This window comes from Callorhinchus milii, unplaced genomic scaffold (genome assembly GCF_018977255.1).
Source record: "Callorhinchus milii isolate IMCB2004 unplaced genomic scaffold, IMCB_Cmil_1.0 Scaffold1, whole genome shotgun sequence".
NCBI classification, from domain to species: Eukaryota; Metazoa; Chordata; class Chondrichthyes; order Chimaeriformes; family Callorhinchidae; genus Callorhinchus; species Callorhinchus milii.
In genome coordinates this window covers 7540763-7558916 of record NW_024704742.1, presented here as the reverse complement: position 1 = coordinate 7558916, position 18154 = coordinate 7540763, and positions in this window count along the sequence as shown.

The window sequence follows — 18154 nt, the reverse complement described above, 5'->3', positions numbered from 1 at the left end:
TAAAGTGAATTGACTATATCTTGTGGACGATATGCGGCAGCCAATTGCGCACAGCAGTGTCCCACAAACAGTCATGGATTGAGTGACCAATTTAGTTATTTATTGTTTTTTTTTATGAAGAACTTATTACCCCTGGAAAATCGATCCGCCAATCGACTAACAACTGGGTTCCTACTTACTGCTAGGTAAACAGAGGCATGTGGAGTAAGGAAACTTGTCCAACATTTTGCCCTGTCGGGAATCGAACCCAGGTCTCTCGCTTGCAGGGCGAGTGCTTTAACCACTGAACTACAGGACTCCACATGTCCTGATAACATGTGTGAGTGACTAAATACATCAACGGAGTTCTACTCCCCATTACTAAATGGATCAAATTTGAGGTATTCCTTAAAACATTCCTTGATTTGTTCAAGGAACACCAGCAAATTGGTGTCCCATTCTAGGTTAGTGATCTGTTCCTCTCAGGGTCCTAACATTGCCATTTTGTCACCTGAGTTGAGTGATTAGGATTAAACAGGCTAGACCTGAAACCTCCAGGCAAATCACTACACGTTAATGGGTTTGTCTATTAATAATGGAATGCATTGCCTGAAACTGGAACGCATTGCCTGAAAGGGTGGTCGAGGCCGATTCGATAACAACTTTTCAAAAAGCGGTGGATGGGTATTTGAGGAGGACGGATTTGCAGGGTTTTGGGGAAAGGGCTGGGGAGTGGAATTGATATTAATTGCTCTATTCAAAGAGCCGGCACAAACTCGATGGGCCGAATGGCCTCTTTTTGTGCTGTACAATTCTATGATTCTATGATTCTATGAATAATAAGCATTTTCTTGTATGTCATCTTTCATGTCAGGATTTACCGTAAAGTGGAATGACAGCAATTTCTTATACGCAAACGTAACCAATCTTATTTGGGGGACTGTTGGCCGGGACAGGGATAGAGGACAAAACACCTGTTTTTTTTCGAGTAGTGCCAGCGGATCGTAAACATCCACCTGAATAAACAGACTGGACCACGGTTTTAACAGCACCTCCAACAAGATCTGGGAACACCATGCAACAATATGCACTGTGGACCAGAGGTGAAGCATATATTTTGACATGGATGGTTGTTGAATGTGTGCAGGATTCATGGAAGTTGCCTCAAAGTATCTATTGGTATAGATATGGATGGCTTTTGCCACTTTCACTGTTATTGACAATGTATGGAAAATTAAGAATGAGATCCTAACTTACTTCGTAATTCCTGATATAAGTCAATCAGAACTGGTTTGTTTACCCGAGACCAATTGAAAGCTTTTCATCGATCGACAATCTGTACAATCATCTGTGCAAGATATGGTTTTGAGAGGGTAGTCCCTTGTGTTTGTGGCATTGCTGTCCTCTGACTGCCACTGGTGCCTCCTTATATTTTTATAATAATAATCCATTCAGGTGGATGTTAAAGATCCTGTCGCACTAAAAAGAGAACAGTCTTTCTCTCGGTCTCCTGGCCAACAATCACCCAAATAAAATTGATCATTTACGCCTTGGCTGTTTGTGGGATATCGCTGTACACAAATCGGTTCCTATGTTCAACTACAAAAATACATAATTACTACATTTCACAGTGAATCTTGTCAAAGATTGGGTGTGAATCTTGTCAACAGTTGGGAAAGGATGTCTCATTCTTTGAGAGATCCTCCCCAAGTGAAACACGTTCTACCAAATTCAAGGCTTATTATTATTTGCCTGACTCCGTGAACAAGAACAAGAAAAGGAAGCAATACATTCAAATACCTCTAGTTTGTTGAATGTTCTCACATATGTATCTCCAAAAGAACACAAGCTGAAATGTCCAGGAAATTGTTTGTTTTGTGCAAAGCTTGTTTCGCAAGCTCGTTTTAGTCCCTCAGGAAACAAAAACGGTGAAACGCAGTCAGCAAAGGAAATGTTCCACACAGCACAGAAAGCAGCTGTTCAGAGCACTGATTTCTGATTTACAGCACTGAAAGGTGATTCACAAACCTGGGCCCACAGCTTAAGTGTCTCTGCAAGATCTTGCTGAATTTTGTGACAAAATTCATTCACTCTTGGGGAGAAATTGAATGTCAGCCTGGTTCAAGTGGTAGTCGCATCTGAGCCGGAAAGTTGTGGGTTCACATTGGGACTCAACTAGTCCAAGACTGTATGTGTTTTGTGGGCTAATGTGACTGCCAATTTCCACATAACAATGTCCCACAAACAGCCATAGAATATAAGTGATCAATTTTATTCAGGGGAGTTTTGGCCAAGACACCGGGAGAAACTCTCTTCTCTTTTTGAATAGTCCCATGGGATCTTTAATGTCTATCTGAATAGGCAGATAGACATTAAAGGCCTATCTGCCTAGTCAGATGCTTGGTTTCATATCTCATCTGAATGACGGCACCTCAATCAATGCAACACCTTTGGAGTCCTGTAGGACAGTGGTTTGCGTGCTCACCTCGCAAGCAAGCAAGCGAGAAGACCTGGGTTTGATTATCGGTCAGGGCGAAACCTTAGGCACATTTCATTACTCCACACACACGGTTCTGTTTACCTAGCAGTAAGTAGAAAGATGGTTGTTAGTCAATTGGTGGATCGCTTTCCGGGGGTTTCCTCCCATCCCCCAAATAATAACAATTCGGTCACTGAATCCACGACTGTTTGTGGGACACTGCTGTGCGCAATTGGCTGCCGCGTTTCGGTCACAAAACACACAGTCACTACACTGGAGCTGGAAGAGAATCCAAAACATGAGGGTGAGGATCCGTTGGTGGTACTTCACATAGGTACCAATGACATAGGTAGGGTTAGTTTTGATGATTTGAGGAGGGAGTTCAATGAGCTGGGAACTAAATTAAAGCAAATAACATCAAACAACAACAACAACAACATTCCATTTATAGAGCGCCTTTCACGTCAGGAGGACGTCCCAAGGCGCTGAACAGTTGGGTCAGGACCCGAGCAAGGGGGGAAATGGTCAGGGTGAGGGGAGGGAAGGGAGGGAGCGAGGAGGGGGTAGAGAGTCGAGAGGGGAGCTGAAGGCACGGTCAAAGAGAAAGGTCTTGAGACCGGCCTTGAAGGAAGAAAGGGAGAAAGCGGCGAAGGCACTGGGGGATAGAGTTCCAGAGCCTCGGGGCTGAGAGGCTGAAGGCCCGGCCACCGATGGTAGGGCGGTTGGGGCGGGGGATGTGGAGCAGACCGGAGCCAGAGGAACGGAGGGTACGGGCAGGTAGATCGGGGGATAGTAGGTCGGAGAGGAAGGAGGGAGCGAGGCCGTGAATGGCCTTGTAGGTGAGGATGAGGATCTTGAATTCGATCCTCTGGGGGATGGGGAGCCAGTGGAGGCGAGCGAGGGTGGGAGTGATGTGGTCGCGGTGTCTGGTGCGGGACAGTACACGAGCTGCAGAGTTCTGAATGACCTGCAGTGTGGAGGGAGGTGGCGGGAAGGCCGGCGAGGAGAGAGTTCCCATAGTCCAGCCTTGAGGTGATAAAGGCGTGGACCAGAGTTTCAGCAGCGTGAGGGGTGAGGTAATGCCGTAGTCTGGCGACATTCCGGAGGTGATGGAAGGCTGTGCCAGTTGTGGCGCGGGTATGAGGGAGAACCCCGAGGTTCCTGACTGGCTTTGAGAGGTGGAGAGTGCAGCCTTGGATGCTGATGCTGTCAGCGCCTGAGGTGCGGAGCTGTAGATGTTCAATCTTTGAACACATTCAAGACTAAGATTAATAGATTTCTTGTGGATAAAGGGATATCAGGATAAGGCAGGTAGGTGGAGTTAGAATAGATCAGCCATGATCTTATTGAATGGTGGGGCAGGCAGGCAGGCCTACTCCTGCTCCTAATTCTTATGTTCTTATGTTCTACACTTTACAGTATATGTGTGAAGTGCTTTGAGACATCTCAAAGACGTGACAAGGCGTTATATCAAGGATTATTATTTATTATAACACAAACCCAGCACTACATTGGAAAGTCACTTTAGACTATGTTAGTTCAAGTCCCTATGTGGGAGTTGAACCCACAATCTTCTGGCTCAGAGACAAGACCGCATCCGATTGAGCCAGGCTGACACACGGTTGCCACATCGTGAAGAAGTGCCTGCATTTTTTCACGTCAGGCAGAGGTCCTGATTCAGGGGCCAACAGTCATCAGTGAGAAGTTCAGTCAGCCAGCACCTGCACTGAAAGGATCACCGTCACATCCTTCCTCCTTGCTCCTGGAAGTCTCAGGCTGGCCAACAATGGCTTATTCAGGACAGGCAGCTGCAGGTACAAAAGCATTTTATGAATGGGAAGTCTGCAACGATCGTCATAACAATACAACGCAGGAACAATTGGCAGCCTATTTTTATAGCCTTGAAAACATTTAGCATCACTGGGCTATTTGTAAAGCATCACATACAATGCGATTTTCTCATTCACTTAAAATACGATTGGTTTTGTCTCAGGTTGAAAAGCTGTTTTGCAATGAAAGCACAATGATTAGTAGAAGGCAAACAGTCCTGTTCGAGAAGGGAGTCATGGAGAGAATAGCGCATAGGGCAGAGAATGGGGATAGGGCAGGTAATCAGAGTTAGGTGAGAAGATCAGCCATGACCTTATTGAATGGCGGAGCAGGCACGAAGTGCCGAATGGTCTACTCCTGCTCCTAATTCTTATGTTCTTATGTTATGTTCTTACAGAATGTCTTGTTTATACTGCGAGGAAGCACAAATCAGCGTAAAATAGGCACCTTTTTGATTTAGTGTTTGGAAAGAGCAGATCCCAGGAGAGGAGGTCACTTTGAATCCAACATAAGCAAAACGTTCCAATCTGTTTGAAGTTGGCTTTGGCTTTTCCGAGCTCTTTCAAAGGCTGGGGAAATTCCAACCTATCTTTCAGGCTGGAATACTTCAAAGGGAGTGTCGTCATTAACACCTGGTATGGAATGTAACTGGGGAAACTCCATCCTGTTTCTTGCTGGGATGGATTTAGTAGGTGTATCAGCAATGAAGCAAAATCATAGGTCAATGTCTGACCTTCTGGTGCATAAGGCAAGTGTGCTACCAATTGAGCCACTATTACTACACTATTGATGTGGGGATACACTTTGGATGCTGAACAACATATGTACTCGAAACATGGTGTTGATATCAAGGTTTATTATAAAGTATACACAATTGTAAGGATAACATCAGGATTCTCTGACTGTTCTGCTCCCCTCAGCTCCCACATTCTCCCAACGATTACTGGAATCGCTCATCCTTATATCCTAAACTTGATTTCTACAGACCTTGAGAACTTCATGATCTGATTCCTACGAGGCGCCAAGTTATCAATTTTGGCTTTTTGCCAAGGACTTTATTATCATTTTTCTTGAACCTCCGTAACTTCACATGTTCCTCTGGGTGCCTTGTTTGAATGTTATGATCAACAAATGGTTTATTTATTCAGCATGGCCTTTTCTCTGTGTCTACTGTGGTTAACTGCTGCAGTGCTGATACATCTGACGGGCGGGGGAGGTGGAATGGGACATCCATATCAAACTTTGTATGTCATTCATGAATTTAAATCAGTCTATCAGTGAATGTAAAATCTTGGGTGGCTCACCTCACAAACAGTTGTCATCTTACTTGGGATTTTGGGGGGGTAAGGCAATGGATATGACTCAACAGCCAAGTAGGCTAGTCATACCAATAGATTTTTTCAGCCTTGGACTGTGCTGGGAGTGAATTTAGTTACTCACACTAATACTAGTATATCTACTGAGGTTGCTCAAATAATTGTATCTATTGTACCTATAGTATTGCAAACTAGTTTATAGCTCTGCTGACACTCTTTAGTATACAGCAAGCATACAAAGGCTTTCCTTATAGCTTTCTCACTAATCTGGGAACAATCTTAACAGTACTCATCTTTATTGTGATACACTATTTGTGTGACTTCCAAATACTGTATAACATTCCAGGGAGGACCACATATTGGAAGATGTAACAGATGGTGAAGCTAATGATGGCTTTGTGCATACTGCAGCCCTGCAATTTAATCTGATTTCTTACTGAAAAGATAAAAAAAACACCGAGAAAATGGAGTTGTGGGAGTATTGGATTGCTGGGAGAAGAATCTTGTAATAAGGGAGTGGGGTGGGGAGGTGGAGTGCCTGATCCCTATAAAACAGCTGCGGACTTCAATTGAACAGTCCATTTCAAAACACATTAAAATTGGCTTGTTTCTGCTCCTTGTGGCCTCAAGCCACCCATCCAAAACAAACCCAAAGATGGTTGGAAAAGGACCATGGCTATAGAAAAATGCACTGCTAACTCTGTGACTATGTCTTTAGAGAGGTGTTTAGTTACAATACTAAAATTCCATTGCGTCTACATATTGTGTAACACACGGAATTTCAACCCTCCAAAATGAGATCTTGTCCTTTCAGAGCAACACCCTCTACTGGGTTAAAAGACCTAATGGATCAGCCTGTGTCTCATCTCCATCTACAATTGCCATAGTTGCAGGTTTCACACAAGTCTCTCACACAGGTCTCCTATTGTCCTGCTTGGTGGGGCTCATGAGAAAAATTACAGAGGATTTGTAACCTTCCAGCTTCCTTTATAAATCTTCCAATAACAGCTGCGAGGAATAAGACCCTAGAGTATAAGTAACGGCTACTGCCAAAACGAGGACATCTTTAGTCTCATTGTTCTCCTGAGAACCGTTGGCTTCGGCCAATCTATTTAGCTTATGTGTACTGGTCACCTTCAAGTGCTAAAGACCATAAACAATTTAATGCAGCATCTGTCACACTGATGTGTTTCTTATGTATAATCTTTAGCTACAGGCTAGATCTTGTCATGGAATAAAACATGACAACTAATTTAATGCGTGTATAATAGGATTTCTTCGTGGATCAAGGCTATCCAAATTTCCCATCCCCTTTTGAGTAGTTACTATTTTTACATTAATTTTAGATCAATCATATCTCAGATTTATTTTGATATTAATCACCGCTCCTGTTCATTTTTCTTCTAAGAGTGATTTACCCATGCTATTTAAGTATTTGCCTTTAAAATAGAACGGATTCTCAGAGACGGGAGACTTAATTAATTTGAACTTGTGAAGCGGACCTGGAATTAATAAATGGATTACTGGAGAAGATGCGCTGGATCTTTAAATGTGAAAGAAATATTGGATAATTCAACAACACCACCATCCACTGATCCACGTGCAGGAAGTACTACAATCAAATCCTGTAATTCCATCTCACTTTATCTCCTGAGACCATTTTGTCTTACACTATAAGGCAGTTCAAAAATGTGGTAATTCTTAAATTCAGACTTTTTGGACTTCCATGGTTAACTGAGAGCTGAGTGAGAGGAGTCTCTCCAAGTCCTGTCGATGAGCCCCACTAGCCGGTCTGTCATCAGCAGTGCCCTGGTGTACTGGCTCAGGACCAGGCTCACCAGCCCAACTCAGAGGGTTGACTCGATTTTGACATTCCATTGCCAAACATGTACAACAACAATAACAACAACAACTTGCCCTTATATAGCGCCCTCCATGTAGTGTAACATCTCAGAGCGCTGGAGCCTGACTCCGAGCCGGGCAGGGTGGGGGGGAGGTGGCTGTAAGCATGGTCGAAGAGAAAAGTCTTCAGGTGGTACTTAAAAAAGGGAAGAGAGGGGGCAAGGCAGAGGGTTTGATGTAACCCTGGAGGCCAGTTCAGCTCACTTACCCCCTCAACCCCTCCCCCACTCACCCAGGAGGATAGTTACTAGTTGGTCATTTCACATCCGATAAGAGCAGATTTGGAGCCCTCATTTGGAACTTCATTTGGAAGCTGGTTCATTTTTAATAACTGTGCAAAACTGTCTTCCTACCAAATTCAGAATTTAAACATGAGCAGTACATAGCAAATCATGTCAGTAACAAATTGATGTCAGCCATTTTACCTGGTTGCCCACTGGCTGGCATTTCAAAGTGTTTTGTATTTGAGTAGGTAAATGTGATACTTCACACTTCAATTATGATGTAAGTTAACCCACAAAATAATAATAATAATAATAATAATCCTTGCATTTGATATAGCACTTTTCACGTTGGGAGGACATCCCAAAGCGCCTCACAGAACACATTGTAAAGTGAATTGACTGTATATTTGTGGGCGAACGCGGCAGCCAATTGCGCACAGCAATGTCCCACAAACAGTCGTGGATTGAAAATGACCAATTTATTATTGTTTTTGGTTTTGGAGGGATTATTATTAGGCTTTGTGTGGAGTAAGGAAACTTGCCCAAGGTTTCGCCCTCTGCCTGGAATTGAACTCAGGTCTCTCACTTGCAAAGCGAGTGCTCTAAACACTGAGCTACAGGACTCCAAATATTATGAAGCACGTTTTAAAATGGTTCTATTGTAATTAGTCATTGAACATCTGGCGAGCGCAAATTTGAGCCCTCACTAGATGGATGGTAGGTTCCTGTCAGCTTCCTGGTTTAACATGAAATGCTGGAGCATTGCCACTATTCTCTTGTTCACAAGTCAGACGCACAAACCCTACCTACTGAGCAATAGTTCCACCAGTTCTAAATGCAACAATAACAACAACAACAAGATTACATTTGTACAGCGCCTTTCACGTCAGGGGGACGTCCCAAGGCACTGGACAGAGTACAGCATTTCAGAACCGAACTGGAGTTGGGGGGGTAAGGGAGGGGAGGGGAAGGGGGGTGGCTGATGGCATGGTGGAAGAGGAGGGTCTTGAGGCGGGACTTGAAGGAGGCTAAGGAGGGGGTGAGGCGGAGTGACTGGGGGATGGAACTCCAGAGATTGGGGGCAGAGTGGCTGAAGGCTCTCCTGCCAATGGTGGGGCGGGTGAGTCGGGGGACGTGGAGCAGGCCAGAGCCGGCTGAGCAGAGGGAATGGGTGGGTTGGTAGGGGTTTAGGAGGTCTCAGAGGTAGGGTGGGGCGAGGCCATGGAGAGCTTTGTATGTGAGGACCAGGATCTTAGAACTGGATCCACTGAAGGATAGGGAGCCAGTGGAGTCGGGCAAGAGTGGGGGAGATGGGTCACGGAGCTTGGTGCGGGAGAGGACACGGGCTGCAGTGTTCTGGATTATCTGCAACCTGTGGAGGGAGTTGTTGGGAAGGCCGACAAGCGGGGCATGAGCAGCAGCACACCAATCAAGGTCGAATTCCAAACCCTTGATATATGAACTTACATAGAATTACATAGAATATACAGCACAGAAACAGGCCATTCAGCACAACTGGTCTATACCGGCATTTATGTTCTATATGAGCCTCCTCCTTCCCTTCCTCAACTAAGCCTATCAACATAACCTTCTATTCCTTTCTCCCTCATGTACGTATCTAGTTTCCCCTTAAATGCATCTATGCTATTTGCCTCAGCTACTCCTTGTGGCAGCAAGTTCAACATTCCCACCACTTGCTGGGAAAGGAGGTTCTTCTGACTTCCCTATTTGATTTATTGTGAACTTATGTTCACAAAAGTGGGCTCTAGATAACATTCCCAGCAGCTGTTGCCCCAAGCTTGGGAAATTTCTCTGTTTCAGTAGAGGTTACAAAACGTTTAGTTAAGGTGGACATTGAGAAATTGTTTATACGTTATTGTTTATGTTGTCTATATGACTGTTTGTGGGACACTGCTGTGTGCAATTGGCTGCCATATTTCTCCTACAAAATATATAGTCAATTTACTTTACAGGATATTCTGTGAGGCTCTTTGAGACGTCTCAAAGACGTGATAAGGTGCTACATCAAATGCAAGGTTTATTAATATTATTATTATTAGTTATTGACAAGGAGAAACCAAAACGAAAGCATAAATCTAAGGTAACCGCAGCAGACCTGAAAGGAACTTTAAGAGGAACTTCTTTACATAGACGGTGGTGAAAATGTGGAAGTAGTGTCAAAATCTATGGTTAAAACAAAATGATTCAATGTATTTAAGATGAAACTTGATGCATACATGAGAGAGAAAGGAATAGAGAGGGATAATAAAAGAATAGGAGGGGGTCAAGGAGTATAAACATCAGCAAGGACTAGTTGGGCCCAAATAGCTTGTTTCCATGCCATCTCAGGGAATTAGTGGACTCATCACTCACAATGTAAAAACAGTGTATGGTAGCAAAAAAACAAGCCAACCAGGATGCTAAGCGTTGTTGCTAAAACAGTTGAGTTCAGATCCCACGATGTTATACTGTGGCTTTATAGTTCTTAATAGTGTTCAAGCTTAAAAGTGGCATATTCCCTCCATAAACAAAAGACGATAAGCTGAACGTCCCTCTTTCAAGGCCAGCATTTGCTGATTTAGCAGCTCTCAATCCCCAGCACGCGTTGAATTAGTTTATCCCAAAAGCTCAAATCTCAAACATGTTGAGTACAAACTCTGTTTTGGCATACTCCGGACAATGCATTTCGCCCACTGAGCCATTGCTGGCAGCCAAAGCTCTTCAATATCTAACACGAACAAGTCAATGACTTATAGGCTATTATTCACAGAACAAGATTCACAACAAAAAGAAATAATGCTGTTGTGCATTCAAATATATAGCTACTGATCCAACGCCCTATTTAGATGAAGCTCTTTCATCATCATTATATTATTCCATGTACACAATGTGTCAGGCTGTGCAATTTGTACTTCTTACCAATTTAGAGAATGAGCTGTCTTTGTTCATATGTCATAGTTTAGATGTGTGATGAGAAAAATAGATTGATTATTCACCAACTAATTATTCTTGTACTTAAAGAGCCATTGTCAAGGACTGTTGCCTAAAACCTGATACCCCCAGTGTGAAGAGCACACAACAGTGTCCAGGCTGTGATTACATTACTGGGCTCTTTTAACCTTCAGCTCCCTGGAAATATGCCCCGGTGAAAATCCTCATATAGCAGATGAAGGGTATTTGTGTTTCTGCAGTGTGTGCATCAAGCTAATAATCCACATGCTGCAGTGAGCGCCAAAATCTTGGCTTATAGGAAGCAGATTGTCTCCAACATCTTTAAGTGCCTCAGTTCACTTTTTTTCATTAAATAAGCCATTCATAGAATCATAGAATCCTACAGCACAGAAGGAGGCCATTCGGCCCATCGTGTCTGTGCCGGCTCTTTAAATAACTACCAATTAATCCCATTCTTACCGCACAGCCCAGCAAATTCTTCCTTTTTAAGTACCTATCTAATTCTCTTTTGAAAGCTATTATCAAATCTGCTTCCACTACTCTTTTAGGCAATGCATTCCAGACCGTAACAACCCTCTCCTTGTCTCCCCTCAGGTTCTTTTGCTAATTTCCAGCACATTGGGATGTCCTCCCGACGTGAAAGGCGCTATACAAAAGTAATTTTGTTGTTGTTATCTGAAATCTGTGTCCTCTGGTTACTGACCCACCCGCCTGAGGAAACGGTTTCTCCCTACCTCCTCTTTGAAAACCCCTCATAATTTTGAACATTTCTATTAAACCTTCCTTCAACCTTCTCTGCTCTAAGGAGAATAATCCCAACCTTTCTAGTCTCTCCACATAATTGTAATTTGTTTCAGGGTTTTGTTCACAAACTGGAAACTTAAAAGAAAATGCGGTTGGCTCAGAGGGAGAACTGGAATTTCTCTGGACCCACTGGGCAGCCTAAGGATTGATATTTTTCATGCCTATCTCTGGCATTTGGTTAAATTGTACACGAATAAATAAGTTTACAGTTACTTGTCCTAAACTGAGTAATAAGAATTATTTTTCAATTCCAGGACTTACATTGAAACCGATGAAGCCTGGCAATATCTTACCAGTTTGAGTATAAATCTTTCTCTGTAAATTATTATTGTCTCCATAAAATAATAGCAACTGGCTACTGAAGCAAAATATCTTCAAAGAATTTCCATGTCATGCAGAAGTTGGAGGCGCATACGTCTGCATTTAGTCGTTACTTTTCAAATCAAACAACTGTGTCAACGCAGTAAAAATAAACGGTGTCAACACAGACACACAGAGATATTCAGAACAAAAGGAGGCCATGCAGCCACTGTGCCAACTCGGGTGCCCAGCCAGCAGTGCCAAGCACGTTCAGCAGTCTTCCCGACGTGAAAGGTGCTACGTAAATGTAAATTGCATTGTGTCTGCCATTTTCCCTTTTTTCCAATCATCTCGCTGACTTACTTGTTCCCATGTTCCTTAATGTTTACTCAGATGTTTAGCAACTTTCCTTTTGAATGGTTCTATTTGATCTTGCCTCAACAGCCACTTGTGGTAAAATAATTCTACACCCTAACAATAACAATAAGTTGAGTGAAGAAAGTCCTTCTGAAAATCTAACAACAGCGGGATTTACAGGGAAGTCCACCGCAATCTGAATTACGTCAAGCAGTGGGGGAAGAAGACAGGTTAAAAAGAATGAAAAGCTAATTTAATGAATCATTTGGTTTGCTCAATGCTCAGCCCAAGTACAGATCTTATCAAACTCTCTTTTTAAGATCTTTTCCTGCTTCGTCTGATTCCACAGTTTCCACCATTTAGGTGTCTCAGGGAAATGTGAGAAAAGCAGACAGTTGTTGGAACAAGGATGATGTAGATATTTTAACTGTGTGCAAATTTACTCTATTAAGATAACATTTCAGTGCATCCAGAACTGTTCTATAAATTATTAAATACAGCCTTTCATTTTGAAGCCAGTTTTCTGTAACTTCTTAGAGAAAACCATTGTCAAAGATAAAATAAATTCTTGCACACTCTGAGATGTTCCATTCGTAAAGTAAATCTAGACTCAAGTGTCATTTCTACCCCAGGATGTCAGGCCACAGGTGACATTTGAATCTGAGAACATAACAACATTTAAAAGGGAAACGGATAAACACTTTAAGAGGAAGAATATGAGTTTCTGGCGTCTGCCATCTACCTTGTGAGGGCTCAATCCTGTGCTTGTTGGGTATCAAATGACCAACACTGTCTTCCTTTGGGCGTGAGGGTAAGTGGGGTCTGCTTGGAGCTGAATTGGCTCTATCCTGATATGTTTGACCACGGAATGTCAGAATTGAGCCCACCCTCTGTGGTGGTCTCAGTAGTCCAGTTCCTGAATCAAGTGGGACCGCAGTACTCCAGGGCACTGCTGATGACAGCACAGCCCAGCCTGGCTCATCAGCGGGACTTGAAAGGGCAGACCATTCACTGGGGGCAGGGAGTCATCCCACTCAGCTCCCATTAAGACTAGAAAGCTTGCCAGACAGTGTTCCCAATGGCAAGCTATGCGGTTTTAACTGGTTAGACTCCAAAGGTACCCCAATGCACCCTCTAGCGTCCCCAAGCCAACCTGTACCAAATACTTTCCAGAAATAGGTAAGCGGGATGAGTCCCTCCGGGGAGAGAGTGCGCATTCAATCCGATACATATCTCTGGCGTTTTCCAGAGGTAGGTGAAATGAATGGAATTCTGTTTGATTTGCATACTCTTAAGCATAATGATGGGGTTTCACATGCATTAGGAACCCAACTGACCTCCCCCCACACAAAAAAATAAGATTACAGACAGTTAATATCATTACGATTAGAGTACACATGAGCAGATATTGTGGCGTTCAAATAATTTAAGTACTGACTCTAAATTATTGAACATTGCAAAATAAAATCCCATAAATCCATTGGAGTAACTGGAACCAGGAAAAAAACTCTCCCTGGTTTAGGCTCAAGGAACAGAATGGCTACTTTCTATTCTGGACCTTCTATGGTTCTGTGTAAAGAAAGTAAATCATCAGCTGTAATCCAAGGGCACCTTCTGAATTAAAAGTATTTTCAATTCGGCTAAGCAGACAAGGAAGGTGCTCAACAATTACGGGAAATTCAATCGTGAGCAACTGATCTGAAAAAGGAAGAAACTCAGTTGTTGGAAAAATAAATCGAGACTACTGCTTGAAAGATGGTGTTCAAGAGGAGCAAGAGAATAAAAGTGTAGCTGAGCAGAAAAAAAAACAAAGGCAGAATAGAAATGGAAAAAGTATATATACTGATCACTAAAAGGGAAAAAAAAATCTAAGATAAAAAGTATATTTAGCCTCTACTTAGAATTCTATATCTCTGGAATGCTTTGAATTTCTGTCGGTTTATGTGACTTTGTGAGCGGCTGATTTAAGAGTTTGGGAATCTCAGGGGATTGTGTTCCAATCATTGCTTGGGGGGGGGGGGGGTTGTTAATTAAATTCAATGGAAGCTATTTGCAAGTGAAGAAAAAGTAATTCCACCCACTGGAAATCATTTTCTCAGAAAACAGCGACAACAAAAGTGAATTTGTTTTTCTTTCATATTAAAATCTCGCTGCCTTAGGCTCGAACGCCTAGACTCGTTGGATCAGTCCAGTGACACTCATTTCCAGGGCAACGATTGACATACTGAAACATCACTGAAGACATCAAATGTTGCAGGTTGCTGTTGCTCTTTAATGTGAGGATTTCCAAAAAGTGGCACACAGATATAACAATAATTCTTACATTTGGTATAACGCTTTTCATGTCGGGAAATTGTGCCAAAGGATGTACTGTGAAGCATTCAATCCACGACTGTTTGTGGGACACTGCTGTGCACAATTATCTGCCGCGTTTCGCCCACAAAATATACAGTCAATTCACTTTACAGTATATTCTGTGAAGCGCTTTGAGACATCTAGAAGACGTGATAAGGTGTTATATCAAATCCAAGGATTAATATTATTATTACTGTACCCTGTGAGTGAACATGGCAGCCAATTTGAAGACAGCAATGTCCTATAATATATTTTAAACTGACCTCCCACAATACTGCTCTGGTGATGTTTCCATTTCTGTGACATTATATTGTGGCCAAATGAAGTTCCTGTAGGTAGCAGGAACAAAGATATAGCAAAATCTTGTAAATGATTCACCAACATATGTAAATGTGTAGGTGTTGAATGAGCTATCCAGAGTTTATGCTGCTGTTGTTGTTGTTGTTGTTATAGGAAAGTTCCAGCTAAGAGGCCTGGTCTGTGCTGGAATTGGTGTCAACCTGGCTCAGTTGATACTCCTCTCACCTCTGATTCAGAAGGTGGTGGATTCAAGCCCCACATTGTGACTTGTTTGCCTATAATAAATACCTTGTCACAACATTTCACAGTAAATCCTGTGAACTGCTTTGAGATGTCCGCCTGATGTGAAAGGTGCTATTTCAGATGTAAGGATTATTAGTATTATTAATTTATCTCACACAGTGGGAAGTAACGGCCTCAGCTACTCTTGTAAGGAGGAGGAAAAAAATCATTCAGGGATCCCCCTTCTAGGAAATGGATGTGTGCATGGAAAGGATGACTAGTGTCCTCTTGACTGTGATGATATAATAAAAGAACATACAGGCAGATTAAAGAAGCTTGTTAGAAAAAAATGAGATGACAATAGGAGATTTTAACTTAGATTGGGGGAGGAGTAGCAAAAACCAGGAGAAAAGCAATGCATTTCTTTAATGCATGTAGGAAAGTATTCTGAAACAGCAGTGTGTCATTGCTGATGAGGGAACAGACTGCACTTGACTTAGTTATGAGTAATGAGCCAGAAATAGCTAGCAATCTGGTAATAACGGAGTATTTTGGGAATAGTGACTATGATATGATTAAATTCAGTATCAGGCTTGAGAGTGAAAAGAATCATATGTTCCAGTCAAGCCTGCTTGACTCGCCATGCGCTTCCATTAAACAGCCTAAAGTGAGTGACAGAAAGCGCTTTAAAAGAGCTTGTGACTTTGTAAATTCATTTTCTATTGTGATGTAGACTTATGTGCACCCCAATCCTTCCATCTCCCATCATAAATCAGCCTGGCACAGTTAGTATCGCTCTCGCCTCTGGGTCAGAAGGTCATGGATTGAAGCCCTGTGTTTGGACTTGGAATTCTTGTAGTCTAAGCTGACGCTCCAGTGCATTGCTGGGGTTGTACTGTGTTGTTTCAGGTGCCATCCTTCTGATGAGATATTAAATCAAGACCTTGTCTGCCTGTTCATGTGGACTGAAAGCTCTCATTGCACTATCCAAAAAGAGAAGGATTTTTTTCCCAGTGTCCTGACCAATGATCCCCCAGTAAAAATTTGTCAATTACTTCAAGGCTGTTTGTGGGACACTCCTGTGAGCAAATTGACTGCCATGTGGTTTATGGTTGGACTAATGGATTGTTGACTTAATACTACTATTAATCCTTGCATATGGTTTAGCATTTATCACATTGTCGAGATGTCTCAAAGGGCTACACAGAATTTAGTGTAAAGTGGATTGATTGTATATTTTGTGGTACACTGGTGTTGTGGATTGAGATTCATATATAAATGTGTCCTTGATTATTATACCTGGTGATTTTCCAGCATCTATCCATCGAATCTGGCCCAGCATAGTGTTCTCTTAGTCTGTTAATGCTATGCAGTTGTGGTAATGTACATAAGGGTGTCAGTCTGCCTTAGTTGGTCTCAATCTTGCTGTTGAGTCAGATGTTTTGTGGGTTAAAGCCCCACGTCAAAACTATGAAATTATAGTCTAGGCCCACACTCCAGTGCAGTACTGGATTGTTGGAGGTGCCATCCTTTGGCTGAGATGCTAAACCAAGGTCTCATCTGTTCTATTCCTGTTAAAGATCCCATGGTACGAATCAAAAAGATAAGGTTCTCCCAATGTCCTGGTCAACAATCTCTCAAATAAAATTGGTCATTCACTTCATGGCTATCTATGGACATTGCTATGCATCAAAGGGCTGCTTATATCATTAACTATTATAAATTATTGTAATAAACATTAGTTTCTATAATTTCTTTGAAGGAGCGTTGGTTAATTCAGATGCAGAAGTTTTAAACGGTATGTGAATAAAGATCACCCCTTTTAAAAGAACCATTCAGAATGCTCCATTCTATATCCAGATGGTTGTTTCACATCAGCCTCTGGCTCATAGACTGTAAAAAGCAATGACAAAGTGCAGAAAATTACCAATATAACAGTAAGATTGATCATAATAACATTATTTGTTCAGGTATTATGTCCTAACCAGCCCTAAGGGTCTCATTACCGAACAGAGTGAATGAGCAACTCAACCCCGGTAATGACTATAATCTCTTTCAAACCAATATCATTGCTATTTTACACCATATGTGAATGAGAGGGGTATTAGGCAATTCCATCAACTATCTTATTTCAGTGTAAAGGCATGAAATATTATTGGTGATATTTTGAAGGCTGAACAGTGTTTCCTGAAGCTTCTCCCCTTCATTGTCCAGCACTCCACTTCTATGTACTCAAATAATTCAAAGCAGAAATAAAATTTAAGACACAGCAGCAAAACACATGTTCCACTCAGCAAATAAAGGTGGAGAGAGACAATTTAAGATGTCATCAAATATTGACATTTTATGTGTTTTTTTCACAACTTTTCTGGCCTGCTGCTCAATTCTTTAATGTTCTGAAGTGGTTGCAGTTCTTTGTTGCCCAGTTCGATGGAAAACAACAGCCTGATCTACCGGTAGTACAGTTTTCTGAGCCCCAAATACGTTGTCAACTCTGCATTATTCTCACCCGAGACTGGTGCAAGCAAAGTGGAGCAGGCATATAACTCCACTCATCTGATTTCTGGTCAGTTTTAATTTGAATAAGAAGTACGGTGTCAATTTGGCTCAGTTAGGAGTCTTGGAGTCAGAAAATTCTGGGTTTAAGTCTTACATTGTTCAGGGACTCGATCTTAAATTATTTAATGTTCCAATCCAGTTGTTCAGGTGGACATTAAACATCCCACGGCACTCTTTAGAAAGAGAACAGAATGTCTCCCAGCGTCCTGGCCAACAATTCCCCCAGCCACCGTCCCCCGCCGCAAAATAAAATTGGTCATGGCTGTTTGTGGGACATTGCTATATGCAATTGGGCTGCTGTATTTGCCTACAAGTACACAGTCATTCCAGTTCACAGTAAATCCTGTGAAGCACTTTAGAATGTCCACCCGACGTGATAGGCATGGATTTGCAGACCCAGTGTAAGAGAGTTAAATTTGCAGATGGCACCAAGTTGGGGAAGGAGATGAGGGACAGTGGAATCAGACAAGATAGCAAAGGTTCCACTTGATGGGAGCCTGATGGGATATGCACATGGACTGAAATGAAGTTTAATACAGATAAATGCAATGTGCTACATACAGGAAGTAAGAATA